Source organism: Protopterus annectens, chromosome 9.part0, assembly GCF_019279795.1.
Source record: "Protopterus annectens isolate FY-2018-M chromosome 9.part0, PAN1.0, whole genome shotgun sequence".
NCBI lineage: Eukaryota > Metazoa > Chordata > Ceratodontiformes > Protopteridae > Protopterus > Protopterus annectens.
In genome coordinates this window covers 1,776,207,746-1,776,224,767 of record NC_056743.1, presented here as the reverse complement: position 1 = coordinate 1,776,224,767, position 17,022 = coordinate 1,776,207,746, and positions in this window count along the sequence as shown.

The following is a 17,022-nucleotide window of genomic DNA, read 5'->3' as shown; positions in this document are numbered from 1 at the left end:
TCCAACAATGTAACTGGACACCACTTAAACACCTACAGTTAGATGCTGCTGTTCAGTACTTTAATGAAACCTTCCTTACAATCCTAAATATTCTGGCCTCCACTAGAAAAGTACATACTAAAACTAAGCCCCTCCCATGGCTAACCAAAGATACCAAACTACTAATGAAGCACAGAGATAAAGCCTGGTCAACATACCATTCATCCAAAGACAAAACTGACTTCTTAACTTTTCAACAACTAAGAAACTTAACAAAGAAGCAGATCAAAAAAGACAAACAAACGTACTTCCTAGCCTCTCAACAAAAACACCAAAACAACCCCCAAAAATTCTGGCAATCCATAAACCAGCTCATTAACCCAGGATGTACCATTACCACTCCCCCTGTCACCTCAAACAACCCTGACCCTATTTCAACTCAATTCACCTCACACTTCATAAACACTGTCAACTCCCTACTACACAACCAACCAACCTAGCCAGTTTCTGTCCCCACCCCTACCCCATATATTCACAACCTCTTCTCCTTCACACCCATACAATTAACCATATAAAGGCTCTCTTAACCAAACTTAAACCTTGCTGCATAGCTGCAGACAAATTCCCAAATTAATTTCTAAAACTTGCCACTCCTTCCATTGCTTACCTCATTTCAATCTTCATTAACCCCTCTATTAAAGAAGAATTTGTTCCACTTCTATGGAAAATATCTCACATTATACCCCTCCACAACGGTGGACCCTCCAAAGAACTAACTATCGACCCATAGCCATCCTATCCCCTTTGCAAAAATACTAGAAAAATGTATCCACAACCAACTCATTAGCTACTTCCTTAACAATAACCTCCTCTCCAGTACCCACACAGCTTTAGGCCTAAACATAGTACCAACACAGCCTTCCTAATCTTCTCTAACACCATCCATCATCTCATGAATGAAGGCCATCATGTTTCTTCCATCTTTCTTGATATGTCCAAAGCCTTTGACACTGTAACCCACCAACTATACTAACTAATAAACTGTCTTCATATGGCCTCAATCCATCATTACTAACCTGGTTCCATAGCTATATTTCCAATCAACAACAGGCTACAAAATGGGAAAACTCTCTTTCCCCCTACTCCCCATCTCCATAGGCATACCCCTTGGGTCTATACTCGGTACTCTTCTCTTTATCCCATTCACAAACAACCTTAGTTCAGCTACTCATCAAACCTCCATAGTGCAGTATGCCGATGATGCTATGCTTATCTGCTCCGCCCCCTCACCCCAAGAACTCCAACTAAAAATGCAATCATCTCTTCAGGGCATTGAAACATACCTCTCTCAACACCAACGTATTTTAAATCCCAACAAAACTAAAATTATAGTCTTCAATAACAAAAAAAAAAAAAAACCTCCCCAGCCCCTTTTCTCACTCACCTCAGCAAATGGAATCAAGATAGTACCCACAAACCACACTAAACTTTTAGGTGTTACCATAGATGAGAACTTCAAATTTGATATGCATATTGCTCAAACTATCAAAAAAGTCCACATCAGACTAGGCACCGTATACTGGGACAAACCATATCTAACTCCCAATGCCAGGGTAGCCACTGCTCGCACACACCTGCTATCCACCCTCCTGTATGGTTCTCTCATATTCACTAATCTTCAAAAATCGGACCCCAACAACCTAGAATCATGCTACAACAAGATTGCTAAATATGCCACCAATCAACCCCACAGATCTCACCACTGTGCAGTTATCTCACAATTAAACTGGCTCTAGAGTTCCCCAACTTTTTATCACTTATTCAGCTAACCTTAGCCCACAATATAATCTATCTCCCCAGTGACTGCACTGCAATCTCCCACCTAGTCCAACCTAGCAATAATCTTAGACCTCTCAGATCTTCTAACAAACTTTTACTCAAGGTCTCCAACTTCCACAGCTATCATGGCGACTCCCTCTACTCACACAAAATAGCCAAACTCTGGAACACTCTTCCAGAGACAATAGCAAAAAACCGACTCATTATCAGTTCAAAGTACACCCAAATTAACACCTGACTAATCACTGGCTGTGCTCTTGCCACTCTCCTGGATAACTATTAACCCACTTCTGTTTCTGTTGTCATCATAACTACTATCCTCTGTTGCCTTATTTGTCTTGTTTTAAAATATCCCAGTACTGTATTGTGTAACTGTTTGGTTTATACTATTGCTTGTATTGCTCTATCAATTGTACTGTATAAAGGTCTGATTTGCTTGCAAAATTTGTTGTTTTGTACTACTGTGGAGCTTTTCTCCCCAGGTCTCCTCTGAAAACGGGCCCCTGGCCCAGTCGAACACTACCCGGTAAACAAATGTAATAAATAAATAAAAATAACTATCCCACTGTATTGCCAGCTGTTAGAAAATATGTATTAGTAATATACATTAAGCATTCAAGGTTTAAAAGGGTTAATACATTTATTCTGTTCACACTGCATGAATCTGCAAAGCTATTAGAAAATTAACAAGAAGCATTCTATTTTCTGCTAATATCAGCAAATAACAAGAAGTATTTAATTTCTACTAGTGTCATGAGACTTAACAAAGAGTTATTGATTTGCTGCTTATGCCATGAGAAAGTACACAGCTGTTAGAAGCTTTGATAAGGAGCACAATGGATGCTTGAAAGTATAAACCGTAGTCAGCATTATTTGTACCTAAGCTAGAAATGTACCTTGAATCTAGGCAAAATGTAACGCATATATTAGAACTGCACAACTGAAGAATTGAAAGTTTGAGGTGGGCTAAAATAAGCCCCAAGGCCAGGTTGTTTTTCTCAAATGTTTTGTAATATGCAGTTATTCTCAACTAGTCAGCAATTAGTCTAGTAACATTTTCTGTAGAACAATACAGAAAGCTGTGTCTAACTACTTCAGCAATAGAAGTAACATTTCTGTGTAACATGGAAAGAACTGTATAAAAATGCCATACTAATTATTAATGTCCAGACAAACCATTCTGCCAGCATGCTTTGTCTCCTTGCTGCAAGTTAATAAAGGGTGCCTTACTTGAACCTTACGTGAATTGGTCTTTGAAGTTTTTTTCTTTGACAGATTGGTCCTTCGGACCGGAACCCTCTCTTCACCTCGGATCAGACGGGCCCTTGGGTAACTTCAACTACCCGAATATAGACTGGGAACATTACTCAAGCCCAAACTTTCTAGCCCAAAGGTTCCTGGAGTTCATAAATTCAAATGCCATGGAACAACTAGTCACCGTTCCCACAAGAGGAGAAAATATACTAGATCTCATCATCACAAACATGGGGACAAAATGCTCCACACCAGAAGTATATCCCTCATTGGTGAGATCAGATCATAAACTAATCTCACTGGATATCCACATCCCGCCCCCACCCCAAACAAAAAAGACCACAGTGAAGAACTTCTCTAAAGCAAACTTCACACTACTCAAGACTGGTGTGGTATCCTTCAAGGCCCCCGAGCCAGTGGAAACCACAACCCAAGCTGCGGAAGCCCTTACAAATGCCATCTACGAACACCTCCAGGACTGCATGGATCAGACAATCCCTAATAAAACCAAGACTCTTTCCACCAAGGGCAAATGTCCAGTCTGGTGGACCCCAGCCATAAACAAACTTTACAATAAGAGGAGAAAGCTGTTACATGATAGAGCAAAATCCATAAAAGAGAAGACACCTTTGATCATTATTAGTAAAAAAATACGAGCACTCATAAAATCATCCAAGGCCAACTTTGAGAGAAAAATTGCCATAGATTCAAAAGACAATCATAAGGCCTTCTTCAGCTATGTTAGAAACCTGGGTGGAAACTCCCAGATATGCTTAGAATTAGTCCAAAATGATACAAAAATCACTGAACCCACAGACATTGCCAACATACTGGCAGACAGGTTCAGTGCAAACGTCACCCCCCCCCCAAAAGGAGAGATAACTATCCCAGTGGAGTGCAGCCTCCCAGACATCTCCAATGTGCAGGTGAAAGCTGCTCTCTCTAAAGCTAAAAACACAGCATCAATGGGACCAGATGGTGTCCCCGGCTGTGTGCTACACGAACTCAATGAGGAACTAAATCCGCACATAAGGCAGCTGTTTAATCTTAGCCTTACCACAGGATACGTGCCCAAGGAGTGGCGTATGGCAACTGTGGTCCCACTCCACAAAGGCGGTGCCTCTACGGACCCTGGTAATTACCACCCCATAAGCTTAACAAGCCTGGTCTGCAAAGCTATGGAGAGGATCATAATGGAACTCATAAACAAAGACATAGGGGACTTGCAGACATTGGACCCAACCCAGTTTGGCTTTGTCAAGGGCAGATCATGCCTTTTGAACTTGGTCGACTTCTTCGAAACAGTCACCAAGGCCATTGATGAGGGAAAGGCAGTCCATACAGCCTACCTTGACCTTGCAAAGCTTTGACACAATACCCCACTGGTATTATAGAGAAACTTACCAGCTTAAATGTAAACCCATATGTCACAAGATGGGTTGCAAACTGGCTAATGGACAGAACCCACAGGGTTAGAGTAGCTGGCGCCATGTCAGACTCCAAGCCGGTCACAAGTGGTGTCCCACAGGGCTCAGTCCTTGGCCCCTGTTGTTCGGCATCTACTTCTCAGAAGTACAGGCAAACATAGGAGGACTATGGCTGACAAAGTTTGCAGATGACTGCAAACTGGGAGCCATAGTGGAAAGTACATCGGACACAGATATCCTTCAGAGGGGTCTCACGGAAACTGATAGCTGGTGCCAGAGCCATGGCCTGAAGTTAAATGCCAAAAAATGTATAGTCATACCCTTCGGGAAAAACAAGGTAACCCCAAGCTACCATATAGGTGACAATCCACTAAGCACAGAAGAGGTTATCAGGGACCTGGGGACCCAGGTTGACAGTGGCCTTTCTTTTGACACTCACATTGCTAAAGTGGTTAGAAAAACCTTCTACATTGCCCACCTGATCATGAAGGGATTCACATCCAGATCAAGTGAGGTCATTGTTCCCCTGTACTCTTCACTTATCAGACCAATGATCGAGTACAATGCCCCATTCGGGATGTATCTCACCCGACGCCTGCAGCAATTGGAGAGACCCCAAAAGTTCCTCACCAAAAGGATAAAGGGACTCCAAAATCTGTCATATGCTGCCAGACTGAAGAAACTCCAGCTCTATTCAGTCGCATACCGTCTGCTCAGAGGTGACCTGTGCCTGACATACAAGGCCATGTCCAACCCGGAATTAATGGACATGCTCCACCTCAAAAATCCAAATCTACCAGATCCACTAGAGCAAGCGACTTAAACCTTAGCACGGATATAAATAGGACATGCTGGAGGGATAGATTTGTCACCCAGAGACTCCCTATGTTGTGGAATAAAATCCCAGTCCATGTGAGGCAGAGCACCTCGCTGGCTCTGTTCAAGAGAAATCTTGACCGGTGGATGGGAGATCGTAGGTTTACCCCGGGAATCATCTCTGTGTCACTGCTGGACAGAGGCACAGCAAACTAATGGGCACAGTATTTTTTAACATAAGGGGTGGCGTAAGCCACAAAACTCTGGGCTAGGCTTATAAATGCCTCAGGGCAGATAGCCTAGTATAAACCTATGAACCTATGAACCTATGAAACTGTACGGGGAAGAAACCAAATCGGTTCTTCTTATTTGAAAAGCCCTCCGACTGAATTGTTGTTCAAAAGAGGCCAGCCACTTTCTGATCTGCGACTGAAGGACTGGTCTCCGCGAATCAGTTGATCAATCACATAGGCTCAGGTAAGGTGAATCTACTTTTTTCTGTTTTCTGTTTTAGATCAGTGACTAGATTTGTATTGTTTTTGTCAAGACTGTATTTTTGCTTACAAGTCAGGGACAAAAAAAGATTACTGTCTTGTCATAGATTAGGAGAAAACAGAATAAGTAGGCAGTCATTCTGAAGAGACTATAACAAAATCTGTGGTACCACGTTAAAAATAAGAGAAGTTACATAATGATCAAAAGGGTAGAACAAAATGGGTAATAATTGCACAAAAAGACCCCAAAATCTGCCGTTAACAGAAGACGCAAAATACATGCAGTCGTAGCGCACCAACAATATTAAATATTATTCAAAATGGGTTAATAAATATGAATTTGACAGAAAATTAGAAAAATCCTCGCTTATCAAACTTATCAAACAGCTCAAAACCGATTCCAAAGGTTGGGTAAAAAAGCAACGTAAATTAGGAATTCCTCAGGCACACAGGTGGATTGAGGAAGTAAACCATAGGGAACAAAAGAACAAAAATTCAAAAACAATGTTTTTAGATAAGGAGGACAATAACTTAGTAATAGCATTGGCCCCTCCGCCTCCCTTACCAGAATATGAAGCAAGTGAACAGGTTAGTCCACCCCCACGATATCCTGTGGTCACTGAAGAAAGAGGCATTATGAAAATAAAACTGTATATTAGAGATCCCATCCGGACCAGGTCTCGAACAAGGGCGGGTAACTCAAATTAAGGCATTGAGTTATATCAAATGGTTAAGAATTCACGATCTATGAGTGAAGAAGAAATATGCCCACTTATAGAAGTACCCAATCCTCAGGCAGGACAAGATAATCAAGACCCAACTATTTTAGTGTATAGACCTTGGACTCTGGAGGATATCCGGAAAGCCACTGAGGGAATTCCCCATCCAAAAGTTAATTTTAGAAAATTCTCAGAAGATTTGCAAGGAATGAGGCTGAGCTATAACCTAAACGGAGAAGAGGTAGAAAAAGTAGTTAGACAAATTGTGGGGCCAGATTGGCACATGATTAGTGGCAAGTGGAATCCCTGTGATGCTGCACAAAGACCCCTCCCACATAGCAGCGCAGAATTAGACAACAGAGTAAAAGGTCTTACAGACCGCATCTCTGAAAAATGGAAGCCTAGGGCAGACTGGACTTGCATTAATCAATGCATCCAACAAGAAGGTGAAACTATTGACCGGTATTATGCCAGACTATTGGAATGTTTTAATAACCACTGTGGAATGCAGGTTCCTGAAGATCAAACACAAGATTCCCCATATGAACAGCAGTTAAAGAATGCATTTTTAAAGGGCAGTATTGCACCTATATGCAGTTTTATTACAAAACACATGGCAGAACATCGTACAAGCAGGTTACAGTCATTACTTGAATATGCTAGGCATGCCGAAAGGCATTTTAATAGCAAAAAAAAAAGAAAGCTCAAGTATTTTCTGTAGAAGATGGAGCAGAAGTTTATGTAGTACAGTCCAGGAAAAAGGGCAAGAAAAATGCACAGGGAAACAAACAATCTGATCAGCAATCAAAGGACTTTGAAGGGCGAAAGAAAAGGGGTGAATGTTTCAAATGCGGTAAAAAGGGACACTTGGCAAAAGATTGCAGGAAAAACAAGAAGGCAACCACGGAAGACAAGGAGGGCGAGGACTGACTATATGGTAGTCAGGAATCACTAGAAGGGGTTAGCGAAGAAAGGACAAATGAGAATGTGATAGAGGGAGTAGAGGATGTGACAGAAGATATAGAGGAAGTGCAAGAAGTTAGAGACAATGAAGAAAATGAAATATTAGACCTAGCTTTATTGAGCTTGGAGCTCTATTTAGCAGACACGAAACCAAAAGTTACACTCTTGGTAGAAGGGAGGGAAGTCAAATTCTTGTGTGATTCAGGGGCATCACGAACCCTGATACAGCCCTCCAAACTGCCAGAAAACACGGAGTCACCTGATTACATACTGGTAAAAGCAGCTAATGGAGAGCTGTATCAGGAGCCCCTCTCCCGTAATATTGCAATAACTGATCCAGTTTCAGGATTGACTCAGAAAAGCAAAATTGTTGTTTCTGCAAAATGCACAGTAAACCTCTTGGGCAGAGACCTCATGCAACTATTCAGTATAGCAGTAGTCCCAACCATGCAGGGTATGGAAGCACAGCGACAAATTGATACCTTTGCAGTGCAATCGAAGCATGAAATGTTTTATTGGTACAGCCAGGACTTGGTTACGACTGGACCAGGGACTGTGACCGAAGAATTAATGAATGTAGCCATCAGCAAGTTCCCCTCCCTTGACATTGATAAGCAACACCTGTTGCACTGTACCCTGTATTATTGTAACACACCAGGACCTGACAAGGAATAGGAGCAAGAATTGTTTAAAAATCATGCAAACAGATTGATATTACATAACCTGTACTGGGACACAGAAGGGAACAGTGTAGCCAGCTGTTCATTGCCCCAGGAGTTCTTTACACTTTATAAATCTAATCGATTACCACATGTTAGCTTAACCAAGAACAAAAATATAGAATGGGCAGACCTAGGAGAAAAAGTCACGAGATGGGAGAAGCAGACAGAATTAGAACTATCAGAACAGGGAATACAAATACAGAAGTTGAATTGGATAACTCAGACCCACCCAGCCGTGCACTTGCAGTCTAGCAAGGACAGCTGATTAGCACTCCTATTAAAGGAGGAAGAGAATGCCTTACAAAATATACCAGAGACTCAAGCACCAAAACCCACTACCAAGAAGGAAATTATGTCCTTCCTGGGTACAACTAATTTTTGCCGGAGCTGGATTCCAAACTATGCTTTGGAATCTGCACCTCTGACTGACCTCATATATAAAAAGCCTATGGCAGCACAGGATTTGTTACAATGGACACCAGAAGCAGAATCTGCTTTCTGCAAACTGAAGCAGTTAATAGCATCCTCATTAGTTCTAGGATTACCAAACTACCATAAACGTTTTTTCCAAACTGTAGATTGTAAGCAAGGTTATATGACATCAGTGTTAACACAACAGCATGGGGATAAGCAATGCCCTATTGCTTACTATTCATCACAACTAGTCCCAGTGGCACGGTCCTTACCCCACTGTGTACAAGCAGTAGTTGCAGCTGCAATGGCAGTACAGGCTTTGGCCTCAGTAGTCTTATTCCACCCTCTCAGTTTGAGAGTGCCTCATGCAGTCATGATTATTTTACTACAAGAGAAGGTGGCATATCTTTTCCCTGCTAGGCATCTTTCCTGTATGACTATATTATTGAGCCAACCTCACATAGACAATTGAGCGATGCATGACTTTGAACCCTTCTACTCTGCTCCCAACCCCTGCAGACGGCACACCACACCACTGCCTGCAGGTAATTGAGCAAAAGACACTACCTAGAAAAAATCTCACGGATGTCCCCCTTGGATGATGCCGAGGTGACATACTACTTGGATGGTTCATGCAAAAGGGGTCCTGCAGGACAGAACCTAGTAGGATATGCAGTAGTTTCTGACACTGAGATTATAGAAGCAAAACCTTTACCACACAACGTATCTGCACAGGCAGCAGAATTGATTGCCTTGACATGGGCATGTATCTTAGTAAAGGGTAAATGTGTAAACATTTTTACTGACTGCCAGTATGCTTTTTCTACTGTACATGTTTTTGCGCAACAGTGGAAAAACCAAGGAATGATAACATCTACTGGCAAACCTATAAATCATGCACAGTTTATTTTAGATATTTTAGAATCTATTCAATTACCTCAGAAAATAGCCATTTGTAAATGCACAGCTCACACCAAGCAACAAGATAGGATTTCAAAAGGTAATGTAAGAGCTGATACAGCTGCAAAACAAGCAGCTTCTGAAGTATTTCTTTTAAATGAGGAACTACAACCCTCTGAGATTTTAGACTTAGAAATGTTAAAAACAATGCAGACACTCACTACGCAAGCTGAAAAACAAAGATTGGTAAAACAAGGAGCAATTCTCGAAAAGGGGCTGTACATCTCTAAAGAAGGGAAACCGATACTACCATCTAATTTGTTTAGATATGCAGCTTTGTTGAGCCATGGGCAGTGCCATGTCTCAACAGGGGGGATGGTACAGCTGGTAAACCAGGTGTTCACAACGTACGGATTTACAAACTACTCTAAAAAATTCTGTTTGACGTGTCAAATTTGCAACAAACATCATGCACAAGGGGCGTTAAAGCCCAAGCAAGGGAGTTTCCCTACACCACCATATCCATTTCATACTATCTGTATGGATTTCATAGAACTGAACAAATGTGAAAATAAGAAGTATTGTCTTGTCATTGTAGATATGTTTTCCAGATGGGTGGAAGCCTTTCCAACCAAAAATCCAGATGCAGCCATGGTAACAAAAGTACTTGTCAAAGAAATCATCCCTAGATTTGGCATTCCGGAAAGGATCTACAATGACAATGGTACACACTTTGTAAACCAAACCATACAGCAGTTAAGTAAGCATTTTGGTATTTCTCTAAAAAATCATTGTGCATACCATCCGCAATCTGCAGGGCTAGTTGAAAGGCATAATGGTATATTAAAAAACAAATTGAGAAAGTTAATAGCTGAGACAGGAAAGAATTGGCTGTATTGTTTGCCCCTGGCGCTGTTGAGCATGAGAACTGTTCTGACTGCAAAAGGATTGACTCCTTTTGAAAAACTATTTGGAAGGGCTTATTATACACCCTAGTGGAAACTTCTCATGTCCTCAGACCAGGAAGCTGATTTTACACTAGCTGAATATATGAAGAAAGTCATGAATTCTAGACATCTGTTGCAGTCAAATTCTGTTTCAGATAGAAAGCAAACCGAGACATCAGAGGTGGCAGTGAAACCTAGGGACTGGGGGTGGATAAAGGCCATAAAAAAGAAGAATTGGTCATCACCAAGGTGAGAAGGTTCATACCAGGTGCTTCTTTCGACACCCACTGCAGTCAAGATAGCAGAGCGAGCTTCGTGGAACCACCTGATGCACTGCAAACTAGTTAAAAACTTTGAACTGGACAAAAATCTTACCTGTCCATCAGGGCCCTCAGCACAAAGTCTGGCTACAGAGGGGGGTCAGATCAATAGGACTGATCTGTCTCAACCCCCAGTGAAGAAACCAGTGGTGCTGAAGGTCCTATTAGGGCAGAGAGTAAGAACACATGTCTGAAATAAAGATGACAGGATCCAGTAAGTTCCAGATGTACCTATTCGGAAGAGTTGGAGAAAACAGGAATGCAGAACAACAGTTTCCTCAGAAGTATTGCATAATCATCCTGTTGACTGTACTAGTGACAATAATCTTTTTGTTGTGGCCATTCCTTTTCCCAGCCACACAAACTGAACTGAATAAGCGTGGAGAGTTGCACGTAGAGTGGCACCCAAACTTCAACACTTACCAGGCAATCAAATATGTGTATGCTGAGACCTTCAATGTTTCGAATTGCTGGATTTGCACAGCTTTGCCAACAGCATACGGGGGGGGGGGTTATTGTTAACTTCAGCCCCCCTAGGAGCCAATAAGACCTGGGAAAACTTAGTCTATGATACATCAGATGTCACATTGCAAGATAAAGTAGAATTACACTTGTCTGTTCGACAGAAGGGGACTGTGTGTTTTTACAAAAATGATACAGTTCAGGTGGGTTGGAGCAATTGCAATGTGACTGTTCCCTATAGATGCTACAATAAAACTGATAACACAGGTTCCTATTGCAACACCAGCTATAATTCATTTTTTGAACTGATGCATAGGACAACTGATGAAGTAAAAAGTACAGTTTTGTACCTACCATAAATGTAGATGTCCGATAGGTATGCATCTGCAGTCCTAACATATGGGTTGTCCTGCCTCAGGCAGCCCTTCGGTCGGCCGGATTCCAAAGTCTGGGTCTGGCCTCGGCTGATGTCGCACTTCACCCGATGTCATAGCTGCTGTTTATTGGGTATAAAGGCATAAGCCAACGCCATTTTCCTCAGTGTTTCTTGCCCCAGATGCCAGGTGCCCTCTAGGAAGGCTAAATTTGGATAAATGCAAATAATTCCAAACAGTAGAGAGCAAACAATATAAAAATATATATACATATATACAAACAAATACACCATAATAGATTCCCCCAGCTAGCTAAAAGAGGGGTAAATACCCTAGGAATACCACAGAGGGGAAGGAGGGTGGGTAATCCTGACTGCAGATGTATACCTATCGGACATCTACATTTATGGTAGGTACAAAACTGTACTATGTCCTTCAAGGATGCATCTGCAGTCCTAACATATGGGTAGAATACCATAGCCAAACTGGGGGAGGAGGCACTAAGATAAAGATGGTGTAGTTAAGATCCCTTGCAAAACAGCAGTTGCAAAACCTGCTCGGGATCTAGAGTATAAGGGAAGATTATAATGCTTGGCAAATGTATGCACGGAGCTCCAAGTAGCAGCTTCTAAAATGTCTTTGGTAGCCACTCCTCGTAGGAAAGCTGTAGTGGTGGCTGTAGCTTTTGTGGAATGATGTCTGATATTTTCAGGAGTTGTCTTTCCATGAAAAGAGTAGCAAAATCGAATGCAATTTCCTATCCATTTTGAGATTGTCGGTTTTGGAATTGCTTTTCCTTGCATTCCTGTTGCATATGCTACCAGAAGCTGGTCAGTTTTTCTGCTGGTCTTAGTTCTGTCCAGATAGTAGCGTAATTGTCTGTGCACATCCAAGGTATGTAGCAGTCTTTCCCCCCTGTTCTGTGGGTTGGGGAAGAAAGTAGGTAAATGAATCGCTTGGTTCAATGATACTCTGGAGACCACTTTTGGCATAAAGGTAGGGTTAGTTCTCAGAGAGACTCTATCCTGATGGAAGATAAGGAAGGGTTGTACTGCCATTAATGCCTGTAACTCAGATACCCTTCTTGCTGAAGTGATTGCTAGCAGGAAAGCAGTTTTCCAAGACAAGAACTGTAATTCTGCTGTTGCTGCTGGTTCAAAAGGGGGAAGTGTTAACTTTTCCAGCACAAAGTTGAGATCCCATGTAGGTAAAGGTGGTTTCCTTGGAGGTTTTACATTTTTGATTCCTCTCAAGAACTGCCTGAGTAGAGGATGAGAGAAGACAGGAGGATCCATGTTGTATTCTGCTGAAATTGCTGATGCATGAATCTTAACGGAGGAGTAAGACAGGCCATTGTGGAACAGTTCTGCTAAATATTCGAGGATGTGTGCTATGTTTGCCAATGAGACATTTTCTCCCTTTGCTGCACTCCAAATGAGGTATCTTTTCCACTTGGCTGAATAAGTTTTCCTTGTGGAGGGTCTGCGTGCCTCCAGGATAATGTCCTTAACCCTCTGAGATAAACCTGGTTATTTTGTGTTATGCAATATTCCAAGCAGCTAGCTGCAGTGTTTTCAAGTTTGGATGTAGGATCTTGTAGTTGTCCTGTGTTAGAAGTAAGGGACATAGAGGTAGAGGCCATGCGTGTGTCCGAGACATGCTTCTCAGTAGTGGGTACCAATGTTGCCTCGGCCAGTCTGGAGCTATCAGGATTACTCTTGGCTGATCCTCTCTGATCTTCAGTAGAACTTTGTACATCAAGGGAAGAGGTGGAAATGCATATGCTGTCAGTTTTTTCCAGCTGAAGGAAAGGGAGTCCACCCTCCAAGCAAGTGGGTGGTATGCTCTTGTGCAGAATTTCTTTAATTGGTGGTTGTGTGGGGAGGCAAACAGGTCTATCTCTGGTAGTCCCCATTTCTTTGTTATGGCTTTGAAGATATCTGGATGCAGCATCCATTCGTGAGCATCCGTGGTAGTTCTGCTTAAGGTGTCTGCTAGAGAATTTTCTTTTCCTGGTACAAATCTGGCCTGAAGTTGAATGTTGAGATTCAGGGCCACATTCCACAGGTCCATTGCTATCCGGCATAGAGGATATGAATGTGTACCTCCCTGTTTGTTGATGTACCACATGACTGTGGTATTGTCCGTCCTTATCAGCAGATGACCCTGTTGAAGGAGTGGTCTGAATGCCTGGATCGCATGTTTCACTACCAGCATCTCCTTTAGATTTATGTGTAGATTCAGCTGGTCTTGGGTCCATAGGCCTTGTATACACTTGTCCACCATGTGTGCACCCCAGCCATGGTCTGAGGCGTCCGTGGTGATGGTCTGGCTTGGATGAGGTTTGTGGAAAGGCAAGCCTCTGTTCAACTGACAGGCTTGAGCCCACCACAGGAATTCTTGCTTCAGGCATGGAATTATTGGAATCTGGGCTTCTAGACTGTGCTTGTGTTGAGACCATACATTCCTTAGGTACCATTGTAGCTTTCTCATATGCAGCCTGGCATGCGGAAGCAATATTATGCAGGATGCCATGTAACCCAGGGCTTGCAGGACTTTCCTTGCAGTAAGCTGAGTTTGTGTTGTTAATGCCATGAAGTAGACTGGTAGTTGCTTTTGATTTTCTTCTGTGAGAAAAGCCATCTGAGTTGATGTATCCAGTTCTGCACCCAAGAATGTTATCCTTTGGGATGGTACTAGTCTTGATTTTTGCATGTTGACTGTGTATCCCAAGGCTTGCAACAGTTGTATGACATTTTTCAAATCTTTTGTTAATTTTGCCTTGTTGTCCGCTTGTATTAGGCAGTCGTCCAGGTATGGGTAAATTTGAATTCCCTGAAGCCTGCAATGAGCAATTACTGATGCCAGGCATTTCGTGAATACTCTGGGTGCAGTAGATAAGCCAAAAGGCAATGCTGAGAATTGATAATGCTCTGATCCTGCAAGAAATCTGAGGTGTCTTCTGCAATCTGGTCATATAGGGACATGCAGGTATGCCTCCTTGAGATCTAGAGTCACCAGCCAAGACTCCTTGCCCAGCATGGGAAGAAGCTGCTGGAGGGTCAGCATTTTGAATTTTGGAACAATGAGGTATGTGTTCAGTGTGGACAAGTCTAGAATAGGTCTCCACTGATTTTCTTTTCTTGGTACAAGGAAAAGCCTGGAGTAAAATCCTTGGCCTTGTTCCATAGGTGGTACCTCTTCTATAGCTCTCATCCTTAGTAAGTTGTTGATTTGTCTTAGAGCATCTGTTTTTTGGCTTGGTGGTAGGTTTGGCATTCCTCTCTTTTTTGGTAGAGTGTGGAAGTGAAACCTGTAGCCCTTGTCTATTGTTTGTAAAGTCCATTTGTCTCCTGTAATGCAATGCCAGTTGTCGGAAAATAAGGCTAGCTTTCCGCCCAAGGGTGCTTCCAGTTGTTCCCTGGTAGGCGGAACCAGAGTCAAGTCATTGTGTCTGCCCTGTGGAAGTGGTTGTAGTTAAATCTGTGGCAGTACTTCTCTGGTTGGTAGGTTGCCACTGACGTCCCCTGTAGGCACCCCTAGATTGACCTCTGCCTCTTGGACGTCTATTTCTGCCTCTCTGCGCTCTGGAGTTGTCTGGAAAGGACCAATTCTTGGAAGGCCAATTTCTGCTAAACCTCGGAGGTTGGACCTGTAAGAAATCCTTGACTGTTTGGACTGATTTTGCTTTTTCTTCCACCTTCTTTAGAACCTCCTGTGCAGGGGAGCCAAACAAACCTTGTTTCTCCATGGGAGCATCTAGAAGTTTTGACTTAACATGGTCTGGTAAGGATTGTTCTTTTAACCAGGCATGCCTTCGAATCACTGTTCCAGTCATCGCTGATCTAAAGGAAGCCTCCAGTACATCATAGCCACATTTTAAGAAATGGTTACTGTCCTGCTGAGAGTTATGTACCAAATCCTGAAGGGACTTGCGGTCTATAGGTTCAGGAGAAGCCAGTTTTTTATTTAGCTGGTCTAACAAAAATTCCTGGTACTGAATCATGTGAAATTGACAGTTCAAGGCCCTGGCCGAAAGAGTAGCAGAAGTATAAACCTTTTTACCCCATCTCTCTAATGCTCTAGATTCCCTTTCAGAGGGAAGAGGGTTTTTGGCAGAGGCAGCTGCCACACCTTTAGGGCCCTGTGAAATGGTTTCAGGGTCTGCAACAGGAGCCTTGTACAAATGGTAGTGTGTGTCCGGGACCCTGTAATATCTGTCTGGCTTAGCAGGGGCCGGAAGAAGAGAATCAGGGGCAGTACAGGCATCATTATATGCATCATCAACAACTGTTAGTACTGGAGGAATGGCTAAAGGCCTATGCTGTGGTAAGTGTAAAAAAGTCCTTAGCCTTTTCCTTGAATCTGAAAAATCCTGGCCCTGCCATTGGAAGTGTTCCCTCATAGCATGCAAGGTTTCCCCAAAGGAAAATTCTTCAGGAGGAGAAGCAGAAGGAATGGAGTCTTCTGCATCAGAATCCTCAAAAGGAGAATATGGGCCTTCCTGAGGGTCTGAAATGTCTGAGTCATCCGAGGAATAGTCTGCAGAGACAGGTTCCAGGGGTTCAGTCCTAGGCCTCTTATCTGGAGGGGGCTGAGAGGCCCTGTCTGGGTGAGGTTGGGATCCCCTGATCAAAGAAATGAGATCCTCAACCAGGCTGAGTATTTGGGAACTAGAGGTAGGCTTATGTGAGGGAGTTTTAGCAGGTAAGGCCTTAGAAGATTTAGCTGCTTTAGCCCTGGCAAAAGCCTTGATAGACATAGAAGCAGGGGGTCTAGCAGCCCCACGTGCAGGGGTAGATATGTCTAAAGGAATAGTGTCTGACAAATCCTGGGTGCCTGCTTCTGTAGCAGTAAATACAGTAGCAGATTTAGCCATGCTCTGTGAGGCCTTGGCTATCGGAGGCATGCTTTCGGCCGAAGGAAGAACCGGGGACTCGGTTTCAGCCGAAACCGAGACACTCGCAGTTGGCCTAACCGTGGTTTCAGCTGAAACCGTGGGCCGCGAATGTCAGTCCTTTTCCTTGCGCTTTTTAGCTAATTGAGTAGTCGGAGTCTCCGACGGCATTTTGTATGCAAAAGTGGGACCAAAAAACTCCTCTGCAAACTCCGACCGACGTCTAAGTGTCCGTCGGTTGAAGGAAGCACAGGCTAGACAAGCTGATACGTCGTGGTCTGGGCCTAAGCAAGGAAGGCAGTAAGAGTGGAAATCCTTATGAGGTATTTGTTTCCCACAAGTTAAACAATTATTTACTTTGTCTGACATCGGCTGAGGCAAGAAAGAGTCCCCAACGGGTACTTAGCTTTTAGAAGTCTTCGGTAGTAGAAATCTCTGGATCTGACCAACCGGCACTTGCGAACAGCTTCTGCTTCGGGCACCGTGCGGCAAGAA